Source organism: Podarcis liolepis, assembly GCF_965112155.1.
Source record: "Podarcis liolepis genome assembly, chromosome: 8".
Classification (NCBI taxonomy): Eukaryota; Metazoa; Chordata; class Lepidosauria; order Squamata; family Lacertidae; genus Podarcis; species Podarcis liolepis.
In genome coordinates, this window is record NC_139560.1 from 9403092 (window position 1) to 9417934 (window position 14843).

Sequence of the window (14843 nt, forward strand, 5' to 3'; positions counted from 1 at the left end):
CACCCATGCGTCGCACAGAGGCCTCACAGCACCCGGATGACGGCCTCAGTAGTGGTGGAGGGCATCAGGGCCACCTGTAGCCATTTGGAATAGGCGTCCACCACTACCATGAAGGTCCGGCCGTGAAAGGGGCCGGCCAGATCGATGTACACCCTTGACCAGGGTGTCTTGGGCATCTCCCAGGTGTGTCCCTTAGCTGCCGGTGGCACCGGCCTCGATTCTTGGCACGCTTGACAGGTGGAAACCCAGGCAGTGATGGCATCGTCATGTTAGGCCACCAGACGTAACACCGAGCCAACGCCTTCATTTTGACGATTCCCTGGTGGCCAACGTGCAGAGCCTCCAGGACACGTTCACTATGTGAATCTGACCAAGCCCAGACCATGTGTTTAAAATCATTTTACAACCAGATTTTGTACCCAAGTTTAGCCTGTGTTTTCTTGCTGCTGTATGGAAAGCACATGAATCTGACTTTTGAATAGTTTGTAAGTAAACTGTTTTTTTTTAAAAAAAAAAAAACCAAACTGCATGGTCTTTTCTATGTTATGTTTTGAGTGGTTTTTAAATCTCTGCTGGTGCTCTTTTGCCAGAGAGTGCTTGCCCTGTGTCTGGATCTAGGGATCCAGGGAATTCTTCTTTAAACTAACCATAACAGACAAAGATAGGGGAATGAGAGGCAACTTTTATCTAACACTTAGAGCCTTTGCACCCCCACTCTACATCTGAAAAGGCCCACTGAGTGGTGCATATACATTTGGTTCAAACAAGACAGTCCTTTCCCGCAGATTTACAATCCAAAAGACATATGACAAAAGGAAAAGGGAATAGGGAGGGGAGAAGGGAAAAGAAATTGCCAGCACTAGCTAGACCAGGGGTCAGCAAACTTTTTCAGCAGGGGGCCGGACCACTGTCCCTCAGACTTTGTGGGGGGCCGGACTGTATTTTGGAAGGGAAAAAATGAACAAATTCCTATGCCCCACAAATAACCCAGAGATGCATTTTAAATAAAAGCACACATTCTACTCATGTAAAAACACCAGGCAGGCCCACAAATAACCCAGAGGTGCATTTTAAATCAAAGGACACATTCTACTCATGTAAGAACACGATGACTCCTGGACCATCCGTGGGTCGGATTTAGAAGGCAATTGGGCCAGATTCGGCCCCCAGGCCTTAGTTTGCCTACCCATGAGCTAAACAGTAGGGTTTTGCTTTGTTTTTACAATGGGAGGAATACAAAGAGAAGAAACACCATGGTGCATCTGTAGCCACACAACTGGACACCTTCATCTGCCCTAGCTGTAACAAAACATGTCTCTCCCATATCGTTCTCTACAGCCAAAGCAGGCGCTGCAGCCTTCCAACAGCTTGACTTGACCCCCAAAAGTGCACCCTTCCACTGTCTCTGGAGATGGACTGATGTCAAGAACGATCAGCTGGAAAGGTCACAAAGACAGATGAAGCCTGATGGAAACAGTTAAGGGACAGATGGAGCCTTGTGGAGATAGTATTGTGGCAGAGCTGATGGGATGGATTCTGCTTCTCATCTTCCCCACTGCTGCAGCCAACACACACACACACACACACACACACAGTGTCTTTACTGACAGATGGAACTTGGGCTAACAGGATTTGAGACAGGTAACTTTTGTGTATCAAAAAGAATTAAGGAAGCGAGAAAGAAGCCAACACGATATCAGCATTAAAAATGGATCAAAATGAACCAAAGGCAGCGCGAAGCAGAGCACAGACAGATGGGCTGCCCAACAGAGATCCAACTCTCTCGGCAAGAGATGTCATTGAATTAAAACATTTGGGCGTAGGAACCGTTTCTGGATGTTCAGTTCCCTCTCCTGCACCTCCACTCAGGGAAGAAGATGGCAGGGAGGAGGCAGGGAGAGAAGTAGTGTTCTGCTCAGAAAGTTTCCTGCAGCAAGCAGGGGAGTAAATCGACACCAGGCCTTTTCACAGGCAGGGCAGAGTAGAAATGGCACATGCTTCTTTGAGAATGTAAACCCAGAATGGATGGGGCAGGCTAATCCCATTTTTCTCGCCACGGAGGGCAGGGGTATTTATTTATACCCCACCCATCTGGCTGGGTTTCCTCAGCCACTCTGGGAGGCTACCAAAAGAACACTAAAATACAATAACCTATTAAACATCAAAAGCTTCCCTAAACAGGGCTGCCTTCAGATGTCTTCTAAAAGTCCGGTAGTTGTTTTCCTCTTTGACATCTGGTGGAAGGGCGTTCCACAGGGAGGGCGCCACCACCGAGAAGGCCCTCCACCTAGTTCCCTGTAACTTGGCTTCTCGCAACGAGGGAACCGCCAGAAGGCCCTCGGCGCTGGACCTCAGTGTCCAGACAGAACGATGGGGGTGGAGATGCTCCTACTGGACCAAGGCTGTTTAGGGCTTTAAAGGTCAGCACCAACACTTTGAAATGTGCTCGGAAACGTACTGGGAGCCAGTGTAGTTTTTTCAAGACCGGTGTTATATGGTCTCGGCAGCCGCTCCCAATCACTAGTCTAGCTGCCGCGTTCTGGATTAATTGCAGTTTCCGGGTCACCTTCAAAGGTAGCCCCACATAGAGAGCATTGCAGTAGTCCAAGCGAGAGATAACCAAAGCATGCACCACTCTGGCAAGACAGTCTGCAGGCAGGTAGGGTTTCAGCCTGCATACCAGATGGAGCTGGCAGACAGCTGCCCTGGACAAAGAATTTTACCACCAGGCCGAAAGGACAAGATGGAACTTCTCACCTGTTTTTAATTAAAGTTACTATGAATATGATTGTGGTGATGATGATGATGATGATGATGATGATGATGAGTCCACTCTTCAGCCAAAAAGGGAGGAGAGTCTCCAGAGTGGCTTACACACTACAGTGATAATGAGAGGCCCTGCCCTCAGATATACAATATAAAAAGACATGACACAAAAGAATCAATTGGGAGGGGAGGGTGAGAAAGAAAACCCAGGAACAATGACTTAGATATGGAGTTCTTGTAGTGGCCATCTTGTCCTCTCAGTGGCTGCTCACAAACTTCGGAACTCCCTCCCTAGAGAAGCTAGACTGGCTCCCTCCTTGCTGTCCTTCTGCCAGCAGGTGAAGACTTCCTTGTTTCAACAGGAAATTGACTGCATTTAATGAAACAGCTGGTGCTGTTTTTATTGTGATTATCTGTTTTGAACAGATTTTATATCCAGGCAACGGCCATTTTACGCATGTTCAGTTGACCCGCAATCGCCGACGAGCAAGTCCTTTTGGACCCAGAAGAAGACAGAATGGGGTCAGAACAGGGCAGGGCATACTTATTTTGATGCATGTGGGAGCCAGGAACAGAACCCCATATGTATATACAGTGGTACCTCGGGTTAAGTACTTAATTCGTTCTGGAGGTCCGTTCTTAGACTAACCTCATCTCGTTTTTTGACAGAATTACAAGCCTGGTAGATGAAGGGAACGCAGTGGATGTAGCCTACCTTGATTTCAGCAAGGCATTCAACAAGGTGCCCCATGATATTCTTGTAAAGAAGCTGGTAAAATGTGGTCTTGACTATGCTACCACTCAGTGGATTTGTAACTGGCTGACTGACCGAACCCAAAGGGTGCTCATCAATGGTTCCTCTTCATCCTGGAGAAGAGTGACTAGTGGGGTGCCACAGGGTTCTGTCTTGGGCCCGGTCTTATTCAACATCTTTATCAATGACTTGGATGATGGACTCAAGGGCATCCTGATCAAATTTGCAGATGACACCAAACTGGGAGGGGTGGCTAACACCCCAGAGGACAGGATCACACTTCAAAACGACCTTGACAGATTAGAGAACTGGGCCAAAACAAACAAGATGAACTTTAACAGGGAGAAATGTAAAGTATTGCACTTGGGCAAAAAAAAAATGAGAGGCACAAATACAAGATGGGTGACACCTGGCTTGAGAGCAGTACATGTGAAAAGGATCTAGGAGTCTTGGTTGACCACAAACTTGACATGAGCCAACAGTGTGACGCAGCAGCTAAAAAGCCAATGCAATTCTGGGCTGCATCAATAGGAGTACAGTGGTGCCTCGCAAGACGAAATTAATCCGTTCTGTGAGTCTCTTCGTCTAGCGGTTTTTTCGTCTTGCGAAGCAACCCTATTAGCGGCTTAGCGGCTTAGCACTATTAGCAGTTTAGCGGCTATTAAACGCTTAGCGGCTATTAAAGGATTAGCGGATTAGCGGCTAAAAGGCTATTAGCGGGTTTTCCGTCTTGCGAGGCATTCGTCTTGTGGGGCACCACTGTATAGCATCTAGATCAAGGGAAGTAATTAGTGCCACTGTATTCTGCTCTGGTCAGACCTCACCTGGAGTACTGTGTCCAGTTCTGGGCACCACAGTTCAAGAAGGACACTGACAAACTGGAACGTGTCCAGAGGAGGGCAACCAAAATGGTCAAAGGCCTGGTAACGATGCCTTATGAGGAACGGCTAAGGGAGCTGGGCATGTTTAGCCTGGAGAAGAGGAGGTTAAGGGGTGATATGATAGCCATGTTCAAATATATAAAAGGATGTCACATAGAGGAGGGAGAAAGGTTGTTTTCTGCTGCTCCAGAGAAGCGGACACAGAGCAATGGATCCAAACTACAAGAAAGAAGATTCCACCTAAACATTAGGAAGAACTTCCTGACAGTAAGAGCTGTTTGACAGTGGAATTTGCTGCCAAGGAGTGTGGTGGAGTCTCCTTTGGAGGTCTTTAAGCAGAGGCTTGACAACCATATGTCAGGAGTGCTCTGATGGTGTTTCCTGCTTGGCAGGGGGTTGGACTTGATGGCCCTTGTGGTCTCTTCCAACTCTATGATTCTATGATTCTTAACCTGAAACTGTTCTTATCCTGAAGCACCACTTTAGCTAATGGAGTCTCCTGCTGCCACCGCGCCGTTGGAGCACGATTTCTGTTCTTATCCTGAAGTAAAGTCCTTAACCCGAGGTACTATTTCTGGGTTAGCGGAATCTGTAACCTGAAGCGTATGTAACCTGAAGCGTATGTAACCCGAGGTACCACTGTAGTATACATACCACCTATATGTATATAGTTTTAATTCTAAAACATTTGATTGCTTTTTTCTATGTTTTTAGCAATTGTTTTCAGTCGTAAGCCATCAGGTCAAAAGGCGGGATATAAATAAATAAATATAGAAGAATACTTTCTCGTGAGAGGGGTCACCAAGGCAGTACTACAGGAATAACAGCCTGGCTGGCAATAGACATAGCAGAGTGAACACTATGTCTGGCAGATTTGCCAACGCTTGGCCTAAAGCCATCCTTGGTGCTGGATGGATCTGGATCTGGGTTTATCTGGCAGATTTGAGGACTGTGGGTTCAGGAACTTGCTCCTTCTCTTGCCTCTGAGACTGAGCCCCATCAGTGTCCTCCTGACACTAGGCCAGTACAGAAGCAACTGGAAAAATAGAATCCTGGTGATGGAAGGGACATTACGGGGTCCTTACCGCGGGATCACATTCATCCAGTGCTTTACCAACTGCACTGGCTCCCGGTGGAGTACAGGGTCAGGTTTAAGGTGCTGGTTTTGACCTTTAAAGTCCTATGCGGCCTAGGAGCCACGTACCTACAGGACCGCTTCTCCTGGTATGCCCCGTGGAGGACCTTAAGGTCCACAAATGACAACATTTTGGAGGTCCCAAGTCGCAAAGTGGTTAGATTGGTCTCAACTATGGCCAGGGCCTTTTCAGTACTGGCCCTGACTTGGTGGAACGCTCTGTCACAGGGCCTTGCGGGACTTGGCATCTTTCCGCAGGGCCTGCAAGGCAGAGTTGTTCTGCCTGGCCTTTGGTTTGGACTCAGTCTGACCCTTATGTTACCCTCCCCTTATGGTCTTGATCCATGGGATACTTTTAAAATGAGGCTGCATTTTAAATTGCATTTTAACCTGTATTTTAAATTGGTTTTTTTCCTATTATGTTTTTACTGTAATTTTACCGGTATTAGCCGCCCTGAGCGGGGAGGGTGGGGTATAAATAAAATTTATTATTATTATTATTATTATTATTATTATTATTATTAGACACTTCGTCTGACCCAACTGCGCAGGACAGGCCATGCAATGCAGGATGAAGTTGCTGTATCCCTGCCAGATGACTATCCAGCCGCTGCTTAAAATACCTCCAGTGGAGGAGAGCCCACCATCTCTGGTGGCCATCTGTTCCACTGTCACCCAGCTCTTACCATCAGGAGAGGTGCAGGCACCCTACTGTCCCACCTGATGTCATTGGACACCAGCTCCCATCATCCCTGGCCATTGGCCATGCTGGCTGGGACAGATGGGATTTGGAGTCCAAATCCCAACTGAGAAATAGAGCATTCATTAGAAAGCTTCCCATAATGTTCAGCTGAATTCTGCTTCCTTGCAATTTTCACCCACTGGTTCCAGTCCTCCCTTCTGAGACATTTATGGAGATTGGTTGATTCATCGTTATCGATTCCATTGTTTTTTTTATGCTCTGATTTTATTTGTTGGATTAACAGCCCCGGGCAAGTGTCATGGGAGTGCGATAAGGTGCTTTGGTTAGCAGAAGAAAAGGAGCATTGAAATATATTCAATACAAAGGAAATAAAAGTGTTCCGCCTCCATATCATGGTTAGCAGGAGGAGGGCTGAAGCATGACATTGCAGGTTCCTCTGGGAGTTGGGGGCCGTGACCCTGCCAGCCAGCCACTGACTGCACACAGACGCATTGGCCTCCTTGGGGACAGTGTTAACTAAGGAGTATAAACTAGAGGCATGCAAAAGACTTGGGCTATCCTGAATCAAAAGACCTAGTTTGGCTACTTTGGACAGATTCAGAATTTGTCCAAGCTGGAGTATGTCAACATGAAACAGATTCCACCCAAGTGTTTCTGAGTGCTTCAATGTGCCTACAAAAATGGGGCAGGGTGGGAACCTTCCATATAAGGAATGGGAGGGACGGGAGAGCTCTTTCGTGATTGATAGCTCTGGGTTCTAATGAGAGGGAATTGTTTCACCAGGGCTCTCCAGTCACAGTGGTGTGGGATGTTAATTTGAGGTACAGTGTTACCTCGGGTTACAGACACTTCAGGTTACAGATGCTTCAGGTTACAGACTTCGCTAACCCGGAAGTAGTACCTCGGGTTAAGAACTTTGCTTCAGGATGAGAACAGAAATTGCACGGCGGCGGTGCAGCGGCAGTGGGAGGCCCCATTAGCTAAATTGGTACCTCAGGTTAAGAACAGTTTCAGGTTAAGAACGGACCTCCAGAACGAATTAAGTTCTTAACGTTAGGTACCACTGTACCACCTTGTTCTTGTCTGTTGTGTCCTCTTTGCTACTTCTGTGAGTGCTGCTTGCTTGGAAAATTCTGGACACTGAAGTCCTTTTGCCACAGGCCTACACACCCACTCCTGTCAAAACAGCTTTGCTGCGGCTGTTGGTGCCAATTGAGCAGAACGTAAGCCCAAAGCTGTTTTATTCATTCATCGTAACTCCCTAGATCATGCGCTCATCGTTCTGAAATTATGCAAGCTACCTTCTAACCTTTCTACCCCAGGAGAAAAATCCCCAGATCACCTTTCCCTCCGGTAATTGTGAAGTTGTGTGACTCTCTCTCCCTCCCTCTCTCTCTCTCTCTCTCTCTCTCTCTTTCTTTCTCTCTATGCTGTGTTATTCTCACACAAATCACAAAACAAGAGGGTTGATGAACTGATTCCTTTTCAACTACTCTAAATTGTAAAGGTTGCTCATGCAGGAGAACCACTGCAGCTGTCCTTCTGAAATTTGGTGTGGTTTGTCCCCTCAGAAGGGGCTGCTAAGCCTGCACAGTTTATCCAATTCTCCTGAAAAAATAAAAAGGTAAAATTTGTTCCTTACTTCCAAAAAACAATTTATAATACAGTGGTACCTCAGGTTACATACGCTTCAGGTTACAGACTCCGCTAACCCAGAAATAGTGCTTCAGCTTAAGAACTTTGCTTCAGGATGAGAACAGAAATCGTGCTCCGGCGGCGCGGCAGCAGCAGGAGGCCCCATTAGCTAAAGTGGTGCTTTGGGTTAAGAACAGTTTCAGGTTAAGAACGGACCTCCGGAACGAATTCAGTACTTAACCCGAGGTACCACTGTATACTAATTTTATATTTTAATGGTGCCCAGCAAAAAAGCCCCTGGACCTATTTGTTTGTGATTTGGTTAGCTTTACTCACACACCACCTGCCTGCAAATTTCATTCAATTCTGCCAAAAAGAAGAAAGTTACAACCCTTCTTTGATTCTGCTATAATAGTGAATGAGCGCAGCATAAAGCTTCATTTTTTCCAAATCAGGGTGGATCCTAAGCTGAATCAGGCAGATTCCGAATTACTGCAGACCAGATCTTGCTATTTTTCTGAAGCACCTAATTGAGATTCATACCAAACCTTGTGGTTAGTGCACACCTCGAGCAAAAATCCATCCCTGAATTCTAGTACTGGAAGAAAAACTAGTTTGCAGTGTGTATCTACCCCACAAAATAACTCAATGACTGGGGTGGGGGTGGGGAATGCTGTTTCTGTGGCTATGTTTAATGGGCTCTGCAACTTTTCTCCTGATGAGATCTCAAGCACAATAAAAGAATGTGTATACAGAAACCTCACCTTAAAATGCTTATTCACTCCAGAAAATTGCAATCCCCAAAGCAATTTGGAGTTCTTCCTTTTTAAATGATGCACGCTTGTACACAACCCACTTTGTGAAACATCAAAGCCACCTGTAAGTCCCGATTACATATTAAAAATATTCATCTAGCCCTGAAATGTTAACCAGAGTTAAGAGCAAAACCGTCCCCTCCCTCCCCGTTTTCTCCACCACAACTCTCTAAATGATCTGACTGTTTTACTAGCGTTTCCTCCCTACACTGACAGCCTGCTTTGATGGTTTTCCTTTAAAATAAAAAAAAACCCATCAAATAAATTTAATGACAGCTGGCAACCCTGCAAAGATGCTTTGATGGAATCTGACATGGCCACCGATGCTTTTTCAGATACATGCTGCTTGGGAGGTAAGAAGAGGTGCTGTTATCATTTCCGAAACATAATCTCCTTTTTTTTAAGTCAACATTCAGGCTTAAATTACAGTTTGTATTAAATACATGGATTGCATTTAATGTGTTTAATGTGGTGGTTTGTTTGTTTGTTTGTTTGTTTGTTTGTTTGTTTGTTTTTACATAGGAGCTGGTCTAGGATGGAGTGTTGTTGTTTAGTCGTTTAGTCGTTTCTGACTCTTCGTGACCCCATGGACCAGAGCACGCCAGGCACTCCTGTCTTCCACTGCCTCCCGCAGTTTGGTCAAACTCACTGTCCAACCATCTCCTCCTCTCTCGTCCCCTTCTCCTTGTGCCCTCCATCTCTCCCAACATCAGGGTCTTTTCCAAGGAGTCTTCTCTTCTCATGAGGTGGCCAAAGTATTGGAGCCTCAGCTTCATGATCTGTCCTTCCAGTGAGCACTCAGGGCTGATTTCCTTCAGAATGGATAGGTTTGATCTTCTTGCAGTCCATGGGACTCTCAAGAGTCTCCTCCAGCACCATAATTCAAAAGCATCAATTCTTCGGCAATCAGCTTTTTTTATGGTCCAGCTCTCACTTCCATACATCACGACTGGGAAAACCATAGCTTTTACTATATGGACCTTTGTTGGCAAGGTGATGTCTTACAAACAAAGCTAAGAAACTTTTAAAGTAATTATTATAAAGCAGCAGAAGTAAATTAGTCTTTGTTGCTTTGTTCATTAATCACAAATAATATACACAGGAACTGGTTGTAACAGTGCAAAGGTACTCAGGGGTAGGCTACTTGGAGGCATCAGAAGGTGCTAGCCAATCAGCACTGTGCACAGCTGCTTTGGACTGCAAAGTTTAATAGCACCTCCCCCTACACACAGAGCTCTGCCTTATAGAGAAGAAGCCCTGCTTCAGTTTTGTATGTTAATTCAGTGTGTTTTTGTAATTGGGTCTATACCTGGCAGCTGCTTAGAGGAAGGAGGAGGAGGAGGAGGAGGAGGAGGAGGAGTTTGGATTTGATATCCCGCTTTATCACTACCCGAAGGAGTCTCAAAGCGGCTAACATTCTCCTTTCCCTTCCTCCCCCACAACAAACACTCTGTGAGGTGAGTGGGGCTGAGAGACTTCAGAGAAGTGTGACTGGCCCAAGGTCACCCAGCAGCTGCATGTGGAGGAGCAGGGAAGCAAACCCGGTTCACCAGATTACGAGTCTACCGCTCTTAACCACTACACCACACTGGCTCTCTGCAAGTTATATACTGCTGCATTAGAGATTTGTACGGCATATAACTGTGATTTTAACTGGGGTGTGTGTAGGCGCATGGATGTGTGTGTTAATTATATTGTTATTTTGCTATATTATTCTGCACTATGCAGATATGGAATTCTATTTCGCAAGTTTCTTTGAGGGTCCTTCCAGGATCAGCATTTAAATATCATCATTGTTGAAAGCTGCCTTGCACAGAGCCACACCATTGGTTTTTCTAGCACGATATTGGCAGTGGCAGGGGCAGGGGCCATCCAGGGTTTCAGACAGAAAACATTCCCAGCCTTAACAGGAGAGGCTTGGGGTTGAATCCCTGGCATCTTCTACACACAAAGCAGATGTACTAGCTCTGAGCAACTTAGTCCTTCCCAGTTAGTGCCTGACCACCATTCATGTTTCTTCTGTCCCAGTTATATTATGAATTGGGTGGATTTGTAGCGGGCTGGCTAGCCTAACCCAAAGAGTGCTCACTAATGGTTCCTCATCATCTAGGAGGTCCCAGGCCACAAAGAGGTTAGGCTGGCCTCAACTAGAGCCAGGGCTTTTTCGGCTGTGGCTCCGATCTTGTGGAACGCTCTGTCACAAGAGACTAGGGACCTGCGGGTCTTGACATCTTTCCACAGGGCCTGCAAGACAGAGCTGTTCCACCAGGCCTTTGGCCAAGGCACAGCCTGACTCCTCCCCCACAAGAGACAGGGCCCTAGTCTCTTATGACAGAGCGTTCCACCAGATCAGGGCCATGGCCAAAAAAGTCCTGGCTCTGCTTAAGGCCAGCCTAACCTCCCTGTGGCCCGGGACCTCCAAGATGTTTTTATTTGAAGACCGTAAGGTCCTCCGTGGGACATACCAGGAGAGGCGGTCCTGTAGGTACGAGGGTCCTAGGCCATATAGGGCTTTAAAGGTTAAAACCAGAACCTTAAACCTGATCCAGTACTCCACCGGGAGCCAGTGCAGCCTGAACAAAATCCTGACATGAGATGGAGTGGTATGTGCAACAACTGCGGGGTTGGTGAAAGCAGGCTAAGCAACCATCAAGATCCCTTTTAAATAATATCAACAATCTGGTAGGGAGGAGGTGGAGTGGGATGCCGACAGATGCACATTAAGAGCGTAATTAGAGGAGGAAGGTGGAAAGAGATGGGGAGGAATACCGAGTTCCAGGGTACTGTTTTGGTCGAGAGAAAGCTGCTGATTTCAAATGAATTCACAGCAGACAGATGGTTGAGAAGGAGGCAACATCTATCCTTAAGAACTGCTGGGAGGAGAGGAGCATTTCGTCAGGAAGTCGGGATGAGGAGTCGGAAGACTTAGCACAGATAAACAGAGATTAAGCTTGAGGCGTCCCCAAAGCAAAGGAAGGATAGGACTCTGATAAAATACACTCACACACAGGCTTGACCAGCAAAACTCTGGGAGGGGTGCGTATAATAATAATTCCTGTCCACCCTCCGGCCCAGGTCGTTTTATTCACAAAAGAACTTTTTACTCAGTGTTCGTAAGAACCAGCCAGATTTCCTCTGAGCATTTCAAAAAAACCCCACGTGGGGACAAAGTTAGAGTTAAACTACAAAGAGCTAATTTCCTACTTGAGCATGCATATGCAATTCAGAGTAAATAAAAGAGGAAGCGAAGAGGAATGCTTTTAGGAAGGTTATAAACAGGAGTAAACAGGAGAGGATGGAAGGATGGCAAGGAAAGAGTATTTACCATCTCCTTGTGAACTCTCTTCCTGGCCCCTAAGATCTATCTAAAGATTAAACTACATCAAAGTAACCTACTATCTTTATGTACTGAGGATGCCTGATGAAGCAACTGGCAACTGGGCTGTGTACGTGACTTGTCACGCAAGAGTAATAGGACAGGGATGCAGAGGCGTGGATTGATCAGAAACCTTATCAAAATGTCTCAAACCCAGTCAACGCAGTGCTTTCATTGCTGACACAAATGGCTTGCTCCATATTTTTTATAAGAAGAAGAAGAAGAAGAAGAGTTTGGATTTGATATCCCGCCTTTCACTCCCTTTAAGGAGTCTCAAAGCGGCTAACATTCTCCTTTCCCTTCCTCCCCCACAACAAACACTCTGTGAGGTGAGTGGGGCTGAGAGACTTCAAAGAAGTGTGACTGGCCCAAGGTCACCCAGCAGCTGCATGTGGAGGAGCAGAGACGCGAACCCGGTTTCCCAGATTACGAAACTACCGCTCTTAACCAGTACACCACACTAGCTCTCATAGCAATCCCACCTGACCACTACATAAGGGGAACTGCGCAGGGTGCAGCTCAAAACGACTGCTTTCTTCGAAAAGACACACGTGCACCCAGCCAAAAATAAATGAGGAAAGATGAAGGAGAACCCAAGAAAGAGCTTGCCAGTCTGCCTGGGCAGAAGGGCACGGAGGTTGTGCTTCTCAAGGGTGTATGCAGGTGTCAGTGACTGGCAGTGGGCATGGGAGGAGAGGGCTTGGAGACTGATTTGGAAGAAGAAATCAATGATCAGGGGTTCCCCGTGACAGCCAGGAGATGAGAGTCAGAAGCAGGCAGTGGCGTAGCAAGGTCAGGTGGTACCCGGTGTGGAAAATTTCTTGTCACACCCCCCCCCCACTGAAATCTAGTTGGACTCCCAAAAGACTGCGATCTACTCACAATTTAAACAGACAGGCTGTGATCTACCCATTGTCATTGCCAGGAGTTGTGGAGCTTTTTTGTGGTTGCAGAGTTTGGGTCCTGAGTTGAAAAAGCTTCTGCTTCTCTCCTTCCTTCCACCCTCTGCTTGTTTGTTTGCTCCGCTGCCTCCTTTCCATCTTCTTCCTGCCTGCCTGCATGCCTCCTCCAGCAGCCCAGGAGCACGAGGCAGTCAAAACGAAGCGGCGAAAAGCGGCGCAACTATCCCCCTTCCTCCATAGCTGTCAACTGTCCCTTATTTGGTGGGAAAGTCCCTTATCCCAGCGCCGTGTCCCGCTGCTGTCCCTTATTGATGATGTCCCTTAAATTTCCTGGGTTTCAAAGGAAGCAGCTCCTCTTCCTCCCTCTCTGCCGGCCAGGGAGGAGGGAGGCTCCAACTGTGTTGCTTGGCTGCGTTGCTCACCCAATAAGGAGTTTAAGAACGACTGCAGGGTGGAGCTTGCATGCCTTGTGCTGATCAAATTGGCCGCGTTGCCTGGGGACTCGCCTTTGCTCAGCGCTTCCCAGCAGAGAGGTGACGGTGGTTTTCCTTGCTGCATCCCCTTTGCTGGGTTGCTGCGCTGTGGGAACTTGAGGCTTCATTTGGCTGCTGGCTGGGCTTTCTGCCTTTGGCTCGAAGGGGCTCAGAAGTTGAACATACCTGTGCTCGCAAAATCCCTTATTTTGGCTGCTGGTCCCTTATTTTCGAGGCTGCTGGTCCCTTATTTTCAAATCTGTAAGTTGACAGCTATGCCTTCTTCTGAAGGCTAGGGGTAGGCAGGAGTCACAGGTGGGTGGCGCGCCGAATGTCACCCCCCTCGGTGATGACACCCAGGGTGGTCCGCCCCCACCTTACTCCGCCCCTGGACACAGGAGAAGCTGGACGTTTGGAGAGGGAAGAACAAGGGCAGGAAGAGGGAGAGAGAGGTCAGGCTGGTGTAGAGTCAAGGGCTTCCAGACCTCCTCCTCCTCCTGCTCCACTGTCTCCCAGGACCAAAAGAGGGATGAAGAGGGAGGAGCAGGGAGATACACGCAGGCAGAGTAAGCTTGCATGCGCCTGCTTGCATATAGCTCCAGTGGGGGGAATATTGTCAGGGTTGGGGCCTCTCTGTTGCGCCAGCTGCCGAGTGGGGATTTAACCCCTCATCTCCCAGGTCCTAGTCCAACACTCTGGCCCCTATCTCTGTTAAGTAAATGTACAGTGGTACCTCGGGTTACAGACGCTTCAGGCTACAGACTCCGCTAACCCAGAAATAGTGCTTCAGGTTAAGAACTTTGCTTCAGGATGAGAACAGAAATCATGCGATGGCAGCGGGAGGCCCCATTAGCTAAAGTGGTGCCTCAGGTTAAGTACAGTTTCAAGTTAAGAATGGACCTCCAGAAAGAATTAAGTTCGTAACCCGAGGTACCACTGTATATGTATTAATGAAGGTTTAACATGGAAAATGGCTAAATGTGTATTTCTAACACAGGGTTTTTCCCCCACAACAGTTTTTCTAAAGGACTCTGAGCTTCTTGCATCATTGATTGTTGGTTGTTTTCTGGTAGCTAACAGGTGAGGGTTGCAAACCTGGGATCACGTGAGAGGTAAAGGTAAAGGGACCCCTGACCGTTAGGTCCAGTCGTGGCCGACTCTGGGGTTGCGGCACTCATCTCACTTTATTGGCCGAGGGAGCCGGCGTACAGCTTCCGGGTCATGTGGCCAGCATGACTAAGCCACTTCTGGCAAACCAGAGCAGCGCATGGAAACGCCTTTTACCTTCCCGCTGGAGCGGTACCTATTTATCTACTTGCACTTTGAGGTGTTTTCAAACTGCTGGGTTGGCAGGAGCAGGGACCGAGCAACGGGAGCTCACCCCATTGTGGGGATTTGAACTG